Here is a 15406-nt window from a genome sequence, read left to right as displayed (position 1 = left end):
CCTAAAGGGAGAGAAGTTTCTGTTTATCCCTTTGCTTCTGGTGGTGTCATCTTCTGAGAGCAGAACTGGGGCTCTCCTATGAGAGCAGGTACCGCCCTCATGGAAGCCTAGAAGTCCTTTCATGGCCCCTGAACCCACACATGGCCCCTCTCCCCCATCCTGCAATGGGATGGGCAGCCTAGGAAGCGAGCACTGTTTATAATGTACTGATAGAGCACTGAAAAAGGGTGGATTCAGGCTGGACATTAGGCAGAAATTCTTCACCATATGGGTGATGAGACAGCGGTACAGGGTGCCCAGAGAAGCTGCGGCTGCCCCATCCCTGGCAGTGTTCAAGGCCAGGTTGGACACAGGGGCTTGGAGCAACCTGCTCTAGTGGAAGGTGCCCTGCCTGTGGCAGGGGGTTGGAACTGGATGAGCTTTAAGCTCCCTTCCAACCCAAACCAGTCTGTGATTCTATGATAGCTGCTGCTGTGGCAGTGAGTTCAGATTTGTTTACTGATTGCTAGAGCTTGTTCTTAATAAGAGGAAATGTGTATTTTTTCTGGGCAAGAAGAATTACCCAGGCTGGAAGGTCATTAAATTAGCAGGTACCTCCTCATCTGCTAATCCATGTTCACAAGCCTTCAAACAATATAAATGCACCACAGTGTCTAGTGGTTTATTAAACCATTGTAGCTTCTCTGTGCTGGAGCATGCTCATACTTGAAGTGTTGCATATTGGAGTAACTAAGTAGAAAAGGAAAAAAAATCAGTAGGATGTCTTTTTCAAAAGAGTGGCATGTGTGTGCTCAGAATTAGAGCTTTAGACTTTAAGTGAGGTGGGTTTCTTCTTTAATTGCAGTACTAACTGGAAATAAAGACTATGCAGTATTACATCCTGGTACATATGGCGTATGTTGAAAGGCTGATGCCATAATAAGTGGAATATCAGAGCTTTGCAGGACCTGTGTGCATGCCTAGAGCTGCACCTGGCTCATTCACAGCCTGCGTCTCTCTCTGCTGTAAGCTCTTCCTCAGGAAATAGGGTTTCCTGGGCTTCACTTGCTGAGTTTGGGAGTGTAGATTAACTCAGTGCAACTATTGAAAAGATTAACTAATGCATAGCAAAAAAAGAAAAAAAATGTTTCTATGCTATAACGTATAGAAAAGAATGGAGCTGAGGCTCTTTGTAAGAGTGTTTGCCTGATGGATGAGGGAAGGAAGAAGGAGGAGAGGAAGTGAAAAGTTTAGCAATGCCAGGACTCAGAAGGTGGATGGAAGAGAGCTGCTGCATTTGTGGAGAGTGGGTTGTTCATTCAGCATGCTGTTCCTCACAGCCTGGGTTTGAATCCTGGGCTGTGTCCTCATGATGCCTTGCAAGAGGAGGGGAGCTTCCCTCTGGGAACACAGGAGTTTGGCTGAGCACAGTGCTTACCAAGGTAAACAAGCAGCTCTCAGCTAGCCTGGAGCCTGGGCTTAGTACTTTGGGTTTGGTTTTTTTTTTTTCCCCCTGGAAAAACCTTGTGGAGAACTGCAGAACAAGGAAAATAAGTAGAAGTTGGGAAAAAGCTGATATGGCAAAGTCATCAGGTGATTAATAGATTCCTTTGAAACCTATGAACTTACAGAGGCCTTGATGCTTGCAGAGAGAGCCTCAGCCTCTCTTCATCCAAGCACAGCAAAGTGGGGCTGTCGTGGTTGTCCTCCCACTTTGTGCAGGGCTCTGGTTTTTACTGGAGGACTCTGGCAGCTTTTTGGGCTTACAACAGCCAATGTAACACCTGGAAACGCCTGCGAACTGGACCTCAATAAGACTTGCAAAATACTTGTTCTTGCAAACTCTGACTGCTAGGGAGGTGGAGCGAAAAGTTGGGCTTGGTGAACCGAGGGAGGGGACTTAAGGCAGAGAAGTGGGCCTTTCAGAAGAGCAAAGAGATACTAAGATTAGAAGTGAAAATGTCAATCAGTGGGGCAGAGGAAGCTCTTTTCTAAATACAGAAAAGGGCTGGGTAAGCAACTGAATTCCTCCTGTGCTTTCAGCCTACATTCAGACCTTTTTCCTTTTTACTCTTCAGAAGCAGGGCCTTGGCTCAGCATGTTCAGGGGAAAACCTCGGGTCGTGCAGCATGCATGTAGGCTGCAGGGGGCATCAGGGCAGAACTTCTCCTCCGTTTGAAAGACAGTGTGGTGCCTGCAGAACTTAGGATGCTCCAACATCCCCCTCTGCTTTGGTGAGCAATGTTGTACGCCCCTCTCAGGCTGTCAGCAAATGCAAATAAGGAGCAGATTACAATTAAAAATGTACAGGGTCATTGCAATGTAGCTAAAGAGGCTCTCGGGTTGTATTCCTGTCAGCCTAGCGCCAGTTTTGTCTCAGTGAAATGTACCGAATATGAAAAGCAAAGCCCTTTCTTGAGTGCCACTTTGGGCTTTGCTCTCTGTTGTCTTTGACTGGCCTCAAAGCAGAGCTGAACTCCTGAAGTTTGAGTTGGCAGCTCTGGCCCAAAGTCTTCACTGCCTGCCCTTGAGAGGGGTCATTTTGCTGCGGGCCGGAGATGGGTGTAACGTGCTGCTGGGGGTGTCTGATCATCATCCAGTGAGGGGTGCCAGGCAGAGCTGTGGCAGAGGTGGGTTGGCAGCACTTGAGAGCAAAGGTCTTGCCACGTCGTTCTCATGGGCAGCACCGCTGAAGCTGAGGGGCTGCTCTCAAGGTAAGGAGGATTTGCATCAGCAAAGCAAGGATGAATGCTGGTTCTTTGCCTCAAGCAAGCTTCCTGTGTTTGAAGACTTTGAGCCTGATGCTGGGAGGTCATTTGACTGACTTGCACATTTCTGCAATACCTGAGATGAGTGCTTGCTGAATTTCATTATATAGCTGTTATTCAAGGCAGAAACCAAAACTAGAGTGTAATTAATATATAAAAGCCTCTTTTCTTTGCCTCAGGCTTGTTTCTAGTTTGTTTGTTTCAGTACATCTCAATGTGTATTTCTCTTGGTTCACTGACTCCAAACCAATGGGTGGCATCAATACATAAAGCCTTACAATCACTTTGTCTCTTTCATGTGACTACCTCAGAAACGGTGGCTTGGAGCACTAGAAATGTCAGCTACAAGCAGTTCTGGGGCCTACAGCTCTCCTTGTTGGGGTAGAGCTGTGAAAAGGTTTCAGCAGTAGCATGAGTTTGTTCTCCTGGGTGCAGGAGGCTGTGGTGGTGGCTGCAATGATTGTGAAATAAAGTTATCTCCTGGACTTGATCCTTTTGCTGTCTGTCACTCTGGGCTCTGAAAAAGGAGGGTATATTCCCTGGGTTTTCTTGGTATTTGTATGGAATAAATAGAGGGTTCGTCACACAGGTTTGACTAAAAACAAAGCTGAGGTTGGCGTTGCTTTGAGAACTGCAGAGCTTGGCTAAAACTGCTTAAACTGAGGGAGGCCTCAAAATATTGAGGAGTGAGAGGGATTGCTGATGAATGAAGAGTCTCTGGGGTTATCTCCCACAGAGTAATCTTGTTAATCCTCTTGGATCATGTGGAGTATTCAAGAGTGGCAGCTGCACAACTCATTTTGGACCATGGCTTGTTTTACATGTCAGTGTATTTACATTAGTGCTTGGTCACAACTTCTCTGTTCCAAAATTCTGTAGCTGTTGTGATATAATTTTTTGATTCCTTTCTCCGAAGACCTTAAGTGCAGTGTGCTGAGGATTAGCAGCCAGGAGGGAACCTTTCCCCACCTGGTAACATCCTGCTTGAGACCACGTGTTTTCAGATGTTGTCTCTGGCTTGCCTCTGGCCTTTGCTGAGTGGCTACTTTTTTATGATTTGTCAAAGGCATACAGTTGCATTCCATTTCCTTCTACTTTCTTGTGCTTTATGCGAGTCCTCTTACCAGGTCAGCCAAGCAGCCTGTCCCCTGTCCTACTCCTTTTTAAAGTCCTGAAATTGGGTTTTACAGATACTGGTAGATGCACGTAGTGGTGTATTAAGTGCACAATGGCACAACTGCAGTTCCCATGTTTTTCCTTTAAAAGTGGTCCTTTGTCCACATTCCTCTAAATGTGGGGTAGTGTCTGAGTTTGTGGTTTTGAAATGTTTTCACATGAGTTCACACTTGGTTAAATACATCTGCCCAATATTTTGAGATATAAAAGGTCAGTCAGGTTCACTCTGATTTTTCTTCTTGACTTGGTTAAATACATAACTGCAGCCTAAGGCCATCAGTCTTAAATAGAACCTTGGTGAAATGAGATGCCAACATGAGTGGGTGGGGATACAGGTGGTTCTGCTTTATGGGAGCTCATAGAATCCCAGCAGGGCCAGTCCAAACTCAGGATTTCTGTTTAATAGGAAACTTTGCACACTTTAAATTTAGTTGCTATTCCAGTTCAAAAAAAGGTTTGCCTTTCCTCTACTTAGAACAAAACAAAGCTTTCAAAGTTTTATGTACAGGAAATAAGATTTTACTTTAAAGACTGAGGTGTTCCCGAAGGATTTCCAAATGAGGGATTTCCAAGTATATATTTTTTCCTTTCTGGCTTTTCTTTTATGTGTGGTGTTTTTATGTTATATTGGAGAGAGGCCCAACATGCTACAGAATCCTCATGTAAACAAGGAGGAAGACCATAAACCATAAAGCAAAATTCTAAATTTAATGTAGAAATGAATAATTCTTTTTATGACCCAAAGATTTCCATAAATAAGAATCACTTGCAAGTAGTTTTCTGAGTAGAATTAAGAAAAAAAACTGTGGTGGCTTGAACTCCATCAGCAACTTCAACCAAAAACCATGTACAAAAGCCATCTGCCCTTGAATCACAGTCTCTGCGATGCTCCGTGTTCCAGTGGGGATCAGTGTCAATGTGAGGAAGGACTTCTGAGTGAAAGAGGAATGTGATATTAAGAATGTCAATATTTCACTTGCTAAATTGAAAATCTTGGTAGTGTTGAGATAATCCGTATGTCTTAATCAACTCCTGGTGTTTGAGTGGGAGGAAGCTAACACAGTAACTAGTTGAGGAGGAGGAGCAGTTAGTCAAAATAACTGCTTTTCTCCCTGAGGACTTTTGGGTTCTGGAAATATTTAACAGATGAAATAGCAAGAGCAGCTGTCCTAAGGGAACTATGAGAGGCATTTGACATTGCGAATCGTATAACTTGCTAAATGAATGTTTTGTCTGCAGAGGGCCTGAGGTGCGATAGTGCAGGAGTGGTGTTGGGAGATTTATCTGGCTGCTGCGATTGCAGACAGCAGCGTGGCGATGGCAGCTCTGAAGCTGCGGGCTGTGCCTGCCTGCCCAGAGCTTGGAGGTTTTGAGGACAGGTATCTGGTGGGGAGCCTGCTGCTTGCCCTGCCTTTGGAATTATCCTGAGCTGCAAGTCTCCAGAGCTGGGGGAGAGGGATGCTGTCTGCAGCTGAAGGCAGTTGTGCTTCTGGGGGATTTTGCTGCCTATTGGTGGGGTAGCAGGAGGGAGAAGTGAGGCACCCTGTGCCTGTCTGCTGCCCAGCCTCTGCCACCCCTTAGGGGCTGGATCTGGGTGGAAATTCAAATGTCTCCCCAGCAGATAAGGGGGGCAGGAGGTGCCCCCTACTGCAGCCCATTGCTTTTTCCTAGGGAGAGCACCCATGTGTCCCCAGCTCCCTGTGGCACAGGGCTGCTGGATGCTGCTCTGCTGGGGTAGCTTTGCTGCCAGAGCACTTTCCTGCCCTCATGGGCATGGCCTGCTGCCTCAGAGTTAATAATTTAACGCATTATGAAGGCACGTTGGCAGATACCGTAGTACCTGTCAAATCTAACTGCCTGTAAATTTAATTAGTGTGCAAAAACCGGCTTTGGAGTATACCAAAACTTAATTAGTCAGCAACTTAAGGTTGTTAGCGTACTCTCCAGGGTAATAATATCCAAAAAGGGTACGTGAAGGCTGTGATAAAATAATTAAAAGTGTAAGATCCTTGTGGCATGTTTTCTTTAGTACTCATCTTTGCTATGTATAAATCAGGATGGAGGAGTAAGAAGAGCAGCGTCTTGGAGCTGGGCTCTGATAGTGGGTGTCTGCCCTCAGTGGTGGGGGAACAATTAACGAGCAAGTGCAGTGGCTCAGGTCTGCTCAGTCTTATGCAGAGGATTGAGCCCATCTTTGAGGGCATCCTGTGCATTTGGCCATGATGTGTCTACCTGCTGCTGGGGAAAAGCACAGTCTTTACAGAAGTATGGAATAGTAATTCACAATTTGGGGGCCATGGAGTGGCTGTGGGGTTGCAATGGGGCTGATGGGGAAGTCTCTAATTAATGTATTAAGTCCTTCAAATGAGCTAATTTGGGGCAGAAATTAGAAATTCCTCAGGAGTGTTACAAGCAGCATGAGTGGTGCTGACCTGTCCTGGGCTTGTCCCATCAGAATGAAGCACTTGAGGTGTCAGAATTGCTTTTGAGTTACCACAGTGCTTTGCAGCAAGGGATGGTGGCTTCCTACCTGGAAATGAAAACTGATTTAATGTTTGTCTGCATACTCCCGCCACGCAGTACTTACATGGAGAGATGGATGTGTGACTTGTATCCAGTGTTACTATAGAGAGGTTTTGTACACTGTGATGGGATAGCATAGTGTAACAGTGACTCACAGCAGGTTGTTTGAAAGAAAGGGAATGGGATTTAGTAACACTGAGTGTGCCCCACCTGTCACACCCCAGGGATGTACACACTTGTCTTCCTAATGTTCTGCTTCGGCCCTAAGCTGCTGTTAAATGGCCTGAATTTTTGTGGGAATAGCCTCTCCTATGAATGGTGTGTGGACTAAAAGGAAAGCCAACAAAAATTTCTTAGAGCAGCTCTGGGCCTGACTGGTTTGTTGCTAGATGCTTGCCCTCTGAGTGCTCCTTTTCTCTCATTATCCCCCTGCATCACTGGGAAAGAAGGAAACAATGAACTTTCTGATCCCTGAAAGAATATGTAAAAGTCAAGAGAGAAATGTCTGGAGGCTGAAATCACTTACCCACTTACATTCGTAAATGAAAGAATCAATAAAACATGCTTTCGCTTCTCCCTGTCTTCCCCAGAGGATGGTTTATAATCCCATTCCCTCTCCCATCTACAGCAAGACAGCGAGTTGAGTTTCTGTGCCCTGCAGACCTGATGGAGGAGGTTTTTTAGAGGCATCCAAAACTCCTTTATCTGACAGTTCCAAATGCAGGTGCTGGCAGTGCCTCCCTAAGTACTTGTCACAGGTCTTGCCTCGCCAGCAGAGTGGTGTCCCGTCTCCTTCCTAGACAGTGCAAAGCAGGGCCATAGTGAATGTGCTGTCTGCTCTGGTACTGGGAGATGGAGAACACATTGCTTGTCAGAACTGGACTGTCTACTTGGACTGCTGTCTCCAGCATTCCCTGGAGACCCTGTTTCAGAGCATGGGACTAGTGTCCTGCCATGCCTGAGCAGGGGCCTGGGTCCCTAACAAAAAGCCTATCCAAGGCTGGTGTTTGGAGTGGGTCACCGTTTCACAGTATAAAGAACAGCTTGGTGGAATCCTGCGGAGTTTTCTTCTAAACCCTGTATTATCAGTGGTCAGTGCACCCATGTGAGCTGGGGTTCGGCATCTGGGGAGTTGGCATAGGGACAAAATGAGAAAGGGAAGAAGGGCAGCGTGCTCTGTGTGTGCGTGCATGCATGCAGACATCTTTTCCGTGGATTTAATGTTCATCTCTTGAGTTTCACTTTGGTTTCTAGTGACCCTGAAAAATCAAAGCAGAATTTATCTGCAAAAGCTCTATATCACATGCACAAGGTTCACTCAGAACGCAACTGGACCTGCTGAAGGTAGGAAGATTTGTTGACAATCCTCTGCAGCACTGGGAGCTCGTAATCGTGCTGGACCAGAACTGTGCTTAGCTCCGGGTTTTTGCTGTGACTGTCTCATATAACATCTAGCAAAAGCCCAGTTACTCTAAAGTCTAGAAATCTGGGATTTGATAAAACCAGTATTTTACCTGGTTTTTCATCACAGATCTGTGACAAAGTGAAGAATGACTGACAGGATTCAGTAAACTACCAGATTTCTGAGAGACAGACTGCATACCACTGAGTGGGCTTAATTTAATGAACTGAGGGATGCCATGTAATCTAACTGCTTATTATGTTAAGAGGCAGCAGATAATCTAATGATTCACAAGTGGCTATTTTGATTTTACTGCATGAAGTTAAGTGCTGTGAAACCGGGCGATGCTTCTTTTGGTGCTAGAAGTTGTGCAGAACAGTAGATGTCACCTCACTGGTCAATGTCAATGAAATATGATTTTTCTGTTGATTGTATGTCTGTTTATTGCTTTTGGTGCCTGGAATGCCAGTGTCATCTTTGGGTGTATCTTCAATGGAGCAAGCTGAACTTTAACAGGATTTGTGTCTAGCACTTTAAAACACTCCTTTTCTGGTGTGTGCCCTTCTCCCCATTCTGGCAGCATTAATGTTATTGATATAACTGTTTCCAGTCTTTAGCATAAAGCTCAGCTTTAATTGGTTTTGGTTCTATTCAATCTAACCGTAATAATTCAATTTTTTTAGTTTAAGATTTCAGTCATGCTTACCATATGGTGAGTATCGTTTATGCATAAAAGCTACTTGCTGTTTTACCTTTGGAAATCGTTAGGGCCTTCACAGTAAGAGCTTCCTAACCATCTGCTACCCTCTTAAACCCTGAGTTAATGTAGACATCTGCAGTTGTGACTCTGGGGTTATTAAACAGCGATGTCCAGTGGAATGCCCTTGTGCCTGGCTTTCCGAATGAGCACTGCACACAGGGGTGGCTCTCGCCACAACAGGAGCCGTTCACTTGGCACACGCAGTGGGCAGGCGCAGCCCCTCCAGGCACAGGCACAACAAGTGGATTTGGCTGAGGGGACGTGGCCATCCCAGTTAGCTGTGAGTTCAGATGGATGGCCTGTAATCCTTGAATGCTGGAGAGGCTCCTGCATCAGACCCCGCACTAATCCATTTTTAGGATGTGCATCGTGCACAAAGAAGATTAGGCCATTTAAAATGAGCTAATTATTTGTTGCTAATCAGAGTATCCCTCCAATTACAGAAGCAAATGCTGTAGGTTTAAATCCTGGTGTCAATTATATCAGCAGCAGAACTCTCCCTGGCCTTGGTAGTGCAAGCCTGGAGTGCTGGAGCACGCTTACCCTGCTGCTCCACTGGCTCTGCTGCCTCACTGCATGCTTTGTATTCTGGGGTTTGGGGTGGTTTTGTTTCATCTTGCCTTTTTTCTGTCACATTTTCGTATGCAAATGTTTGTCAGCGAGGAGGAAGAGGAGGCTCCTGGTGACCGCTGATCTTGCAGGAGCTGAGAACAGTGGAGCTAATTACAAAATGTTTCTAGTGTTTAGAGACTTGACAGTCTTCATCTGGGTACTGTGTAAATTGCAGGTGAAGACAAACTGATCGTTTGAAAGCCATACTCTATTAAACTAAAGAAAAAAGCAAAGGAAAAGCTAATTTCATTGTGTGGTTAATAAATGTCTTTTTATTCTTTTTAAAAAAAAAAAAACCTCAAAATTACTTACTAGAGCTGTTGAAGTTTTTTTCTTTATATACACTTTTGGCATTGTATTCAACCACAATAATGAAAATTAGACTTAATGCATTCATGTTAATACTGGCCTGTTTTCCCTAGAGCAGAATGCTTTTAAACATGTGCAGTAATTTTGCTATTGAATAGCAATGTGATGATCAGTAAAAACGTTTTTATCTTGGTAAATGATTCAGGTAGTATGTTAGTCTAAAGGTGATTCTTATCCACAGGAGTCCTTTTAAATAACACAGCAAGAAAACTTTTCTAAAATATATTGGAGATTAATGGATTAAGCATAGCAGTTAAATGCTGAGCATTCTGCTAAAGTTATCTGGTTTTAATGGCCCAGCAGCATCTAATGAATCTTGATGAGATGTAAGAGTATAGGGAAAGAAACTCTATCCTGGGCTAGCAGGTACAGCTGCTGCAGTGTGGCATTTCCCCACTTTGTCCACAGCCCATGGGCAGAGGGTAGTGTCTGACCCACAGGAAAAATAGCAATGTTTGTAGTAGTATTTGGTGGTGGTGATGTAGAGCTTCTTTCTATTTTTGTTTTTTAAATTAGTCACATGGATTTGATAGATTCTTTTCTGTGATGAAAGTGAAGAAAGTTGTCCTCTCTGTGGCAGGGGGAGAAGACAGTCACTGTGTGCAGATGGACAGATGACCAGTCAGGTTACCAATGTGTCTGTCCAAGTCTTCAGAGAGTAAAAATTAGGCTGAAAAAGTGCACGGGTTCTCTGAAAAGAGAGTGGTGAAGAGAAGTATCGAAAATGCTTTTTATTTTTTTTATTCTTGAGACCAGATTCCATAAATAGTTTAATGCTAAGTATTTGGTTTTTAGTTACCTCAAATGTATGGATTTTTTAGGAAAGCTGGTGGTGATGTTTGTGTTTCTTGGGAGGATGTGGGTAGGAGGGGGGTGGCAGATGGGAGAGTCACAAGAAGGTTATGATATGCTTTTTAAAGGAAATGCAACTAGAAACGTACTTATAAAAATGAAAGGGAGAAAAAAAGTGTTTCTGGAAGGATCTGTTGGGTGAAGCAGGATGCCTCTATGCTGTCAAGAACAAGGGTTGAGGTGCAGTTGTAGCTTCCATCGCGGGTCCAGAGCTGTCCTTGCTGGAGAGGGATGAGTTTTGATTTCAGGCTGGCAGGAGCAGGGTGTGTGAGCTCTTTGTGCTGCTCTTCAGCCGGGTGTAGCCCCTGCAGCCTGGCTGTGGCAAAGCACTTCATTAGGGAGCGTAACTGACCTTGAAATGTGCTGTGAGTGCAGAGCACAAACTCTCACACTTTGGGGAACTTGTTTATTGCCAGTTGCTGCTTGTTTCTAACCCTTAATTTAATTCCTTTCAAATTCCTCTTTTCAAAACCCCTTAAATTCATGTGGAACCAAGGACAAATGGCAATTAAGGAGTTACGGTGGTGGGTTCTTGCCTGTGGGCAGGAGTATAGAGGAGGAGAAGGGAGCCCTGTGAGTCGGAATGTCTGCAAGTCTTTGCTTTTGTAGTAAGCCCTGTGGACCCGCTGCTGCTGCTGCTGTTGTGGGAGACTGGTTTTGTTGGACCTCCTTTCCTTTCCTTTCCTTTTCTTCCAAGAAAAGGAGATACCAGTAGTGGAGCTGGATGGGAAGTGTAGCTGCATGTTAATTTTGCTGTAGTTATTTTACTGAAGCATCTCTCTCGCTGATTTGAACTTGAAATATGGTGCAGCCGCTCTGCCTCACTGTGCTGCATAATAGGAAATGAGCAGAGCCCGCTTCTGAGATGGCAGCATGCTGGTGAGATTTCTGTGAGTTCGAAGATGAGATTACTGCACAATGTACTCTTATGTGGTGAGTCAGATGTTAACATGATCTCCATGTGATACAGTATCCATATCCATTCAAGCCTTTCTTGCTTCTGCTGCAGCTGTTCAGGTGAATGCTCTACATTTCCTTTACTCCAGCGCCATGGAAATTTACATAGCGTTTGCAGATCCCAATACACCCATGCCTTTAGCTCCTGGGGTGAGGAAAGAGAGATCTGCCTAAAGCTGCGAGGTGGCGGGGTGCAGCATGGTAGCTGGGGGTGGGATGGGTGAGTGGAGTGCCTTGTCCCCTTGGGGGACTCCTCAAGCGCTCCGTAACCATCTCCTTCCTCAGCCACTGGCCTTTGCTGTGTGGAGTGGTGAACTCTGGAGGTGATCAAGCTTTCTGTTGAAGTTTAGGTCTGAAATCACTTCACACAATTTTTTAACCGCTTGTCTCCAGTATTACTGTCTCACCATTGCCCATGGTGCTTTTTGAGCTGGGGCTGTACCCATCAGCTGCTCTGAAGTCTGTGCTGACTGAAGGGTGAAGGCATGGACAGGAGCACGCATGGGGAATAGATGGATATGTAAGTCTTCCAGACACTGTGACCTACTTCAGTATGATATTTTCAAGTGGTTGTGTCTTTTATGTTTTGCTTTTAAAACCCCCTTTGTCTCCACTAGCAGACTTGTTTCTGGACAAGATCCTGACAATTGTATTAAGAAGCCAGGCCAGTTTGTGCATATTTATTTCATTGCAGTCACTTTTAAAATGTTTTAATACAATTTCAGCAGTGGAAGGTGTGTGCTTTGTCTTGATACTTCCAGAGTAAACTGCTTAATATTACCTACCATTGCGTAATGGGACTGCTACTGCGGTTTAATTAAATGAGCTCTTTTTCTGCCTGAGGTTTGGCTCCTCTTGTTGCAGCCACTTACCTTAGAAGAAAAGATGTGCTTGTGGCACAGCCAGGAAATTCAGGTATAGGGAAGCAAATAGATTTGTCCATAAATTAAAATAGATTATAATCTACCAAGTCTCTATTGACTGTGCGTAGGTTTAGGTGAGGAGTTCTGTAGTTTTGGGTTCATCTAGTGGTGGAAACCTTGATTTAATCTTCCTGCAGAAGGTAACACTGGCATTTTGGATGTGGCTGATCCTGATCAGGCTTTGACCATGAGGCCAGAGAGACCTGCACCTGGTGGTCCTACTGAGTGGTAAATGTTCCAGGATCCCTGGAGCCTGCCCGAGTGCACCTTTGTGCACAGTTGCTCATTTTTCATTAGGCAGTGATTTGATTAGATAAAAATAAAAGTTGCTTGAGCTTTCACTTTTTCAGTGATGCGTATCAAATTTATGCAGATTCGAATAGGACTAATCTGCATGCAAAATATCAAAATGTGATTACTAACCCGTATGCACCTGTACTGAAGTTTAATCGGGTACAAATATGAACAGGAAGAAAGAAGCTTAACAAAATGCACAGCCTTGAATTTGGGTATGAATTAATGCAAAGAGATCTTTACAGTGTTAATGATGATTCAGGTGTTTCCGGAGTAAATTAAATCTTTCAGTAATTTAAGAACACTCATTCTTTAATTAACTTTGACTTTATTTAAAAAAAAAATAAAATCCTACTTTCTACAGGCTTTTCACTGTTGACTTCCTTTTGCCATCCTTTTCTAATGGCATTCAGTTCATGTCCACCATCACCCTGAAAACACAGATGATTGATTCTGATTGTGTGTGAATCAGTTCATAATGAGTGTAGTTTCCTTGACATAAAGGAAATGTTATCAATGCTCACAGTGCACTGGGAGATCAGGACTTAAAGTCAGGAGAGCTTTAAAGAACGTGTTATTACACATTCTCATAATAGTTTTGGTGGTGTTCAGTGACTAACCCTGTAGCTTGTGTTCAAGCTCAGTACTAGAGCATATCACTTGGCTGTGAAGGTTTTCATGTTCCAGGAAAGTTGGATGTCAGCAGGAGTGCATTTTACCTGATATTTCTTGCTTCCAGGATGCTCTGAGAAGGTTTTTAATGTTCTGTGGTGGAGCAGAGGAGAGTGAATTCAGGTTGTAAAATGGATGAGTAATGAGAAGAAAAGCTGAAAGTCAATTACCATCACTTGCTTCTGGCTCTTAGGGTATGATCTGAGCAGAGACTCCAGCCCTTGTAGTACCCATCTTCACAAAAAAAACCCCTATGTGGTTTGTATAATAAAGCAAGTGAATGGAAGGCATTGCTGCCTGGTACCATTACTGTACTGAAAAGCTGGCAGTGCTTGAGTGAAGTTTTGTCACACACTGAAGCAAAGTATTTCCCTTGTAAAGGATATAGTGCTGGGACAGTAAGCCTGGAGACCTGGGCAGCCAGCAACATGGCCAGTTGCCTGCCTCATGGGCAATGCGGGCAGCCCTGGTCACTGGAAACACTTCTGTGTAAAAGCTATCCATGTATAGCTTTTACACAGGGTTTCTTTAGGACCAGACTTGTTCCAGTGGGAACGATGCTGTGATGAGGACAGCCGTTCTTGGAGAACCAGTCAAGTAAACATTGCATGTTGTGGCCACGAGCAGTTGCAGCTGTGTCCCACGTTAGCCCAGTGTTAAGAATGGTTCTTACTAAGAGATTTCTAACACATTTTGGTGGAAAGCAAATGCAAGCAGTGGGAATGCTTTAAGTAAACTGAGCTGACATCAAATAATCAAAACTACTTAACAGTGACATAAAGTGACAGCATCAGAGAATTTCAGAATTAAAGTTGACACTCTGTCCTGTGCATTAGTAGATACAAGAATGACCAGCACTGTGGCAAGGGTTAACCACAGAGTGACAGGGTTTCCTCTGAGTGGCTGTGACACTGTGAGGCTGGCCCATCACCCCAGGGTTATTTTGAACAGAGGAGTGGTTTTGTATACAAATGAACAAGCCCTTGAGAAGGTAAACTGCTTAAAAAGTGTCCTGTACTGAAGGCTCAAAGCAGAGCACTGTGTGGGAGAGGTGGTGAGGGCTATTTGCTGTTGGAAGCTGTGTGCGCTGAGGGAGGGCTTGTGATTGGAACTTTGCTAGGCAGAACCTAGCCTTGTTTAATAAGAAAATCCCCAAATGACTGTAAGGGGACCCTTAGGTTCAGATTCCTGTTGAAGTTATGCATCTGAGACCTCTCTATTTTCACATATTTCCCATAGGAAACAGTCCATATTATTTTCTTTATGGATATATGCTACTCACATACTACAGGCTATTTGCTACTCACAACAGTTGCTGCTTGCAAGAACCTTCATTTTGTTAACGTCACCTTTGCTAGAAAATATTGAAAACTGAAAATAAAGCATCTGTGGTGGTGTGTTCAGCTCAGCAGGAAGCTGAATTGGTGCCAGGATGAAAGGAGACAGGATAACAGAATTCTGTAGCAAATAAGGTATTAATCTTTAATGTGCAAAAAGAGGGGCTGTAGGAAGAAAGGATTGGCAATGCTCACGAGCACCTGTGAAGGCTTTTGGATCTTGGGGCTGTATTGAGTTTCCAAGAAATATCTTCATGTTCTAGGCTCTGAAGAAAATCACAGACTGTGAGGGAGCCACTTAAGCTGTTTAATGCCACTAGCATGCCCAGTGCTGGCTTTACCATTGGAAATCTTGGTTACCACCTGTTTGATCAGGCAGCTGGGAAAGGGTTTTATCCTGTACTACCATCCGCAAGGTCTCAGCGCTAACAGTGAGCCAAAGACAAGGATAAGTTGTTCCACAGGCCCTGGAAGATCTGATAATTACTTATCAACAAATGACTAAATGACTTGAAAGCAGATAAATGAGGATGTGCAAGTGTTGTAGGTGAATAGGCTTCTGAGAGGTCAGTGTTTTGGGAGTGTTCGTGGGCTCTCAGGTTCCTCTGACAGCACTGGCCCTTTCAGAAGGCATTTGCTAGTGTCAGAATGATGTTTTAGAGAGGTTACTGAGCCCTTCAGGAGGATGGAGGGGTTTCTGAATAGGAAAGGGGGAAAAAGTTATACTGGTTAAAAAGAAAAAAAAGGGAGAAGGCAGTGAGGAAAGCTTGTCTTTTTTGTAG

At 44.3% G+C, this 15406-nt stretch overlaps 1 protein-coding gene across 4 annotated transcripts in view; it reads left to right on the top strand.

Annotated features, from left to right (window-relative positions):
• Nucleotides 1-15406, top strand: part of IL1RAPL2 (interleukin 1 receptor accessory protein like 2) — a 379033-nt gene that overhangs the window by 29435 nt on the left and 334192 nt on the right. The gene's annotated exons all lie outside the window — the stretch shown is intronic.

This window comes from Strigops habroptila, chromosome 9, assembly GCF_004027225.2.
Source record: "Strigops habroptila isolate Jane chromosome 9, bStrHab1.2.pri, whole genome shotgun sequence".
NCBI lineage: Eukaryota > Metazoa > Chordata > Aves > Psittaciformes > Psittacidae > Strigops > Strigops habroptila.
Note: the sequence above shows the minus strand (reverse complement) of the source record. Positions and strands in the feature narration are given on the sequence as shown.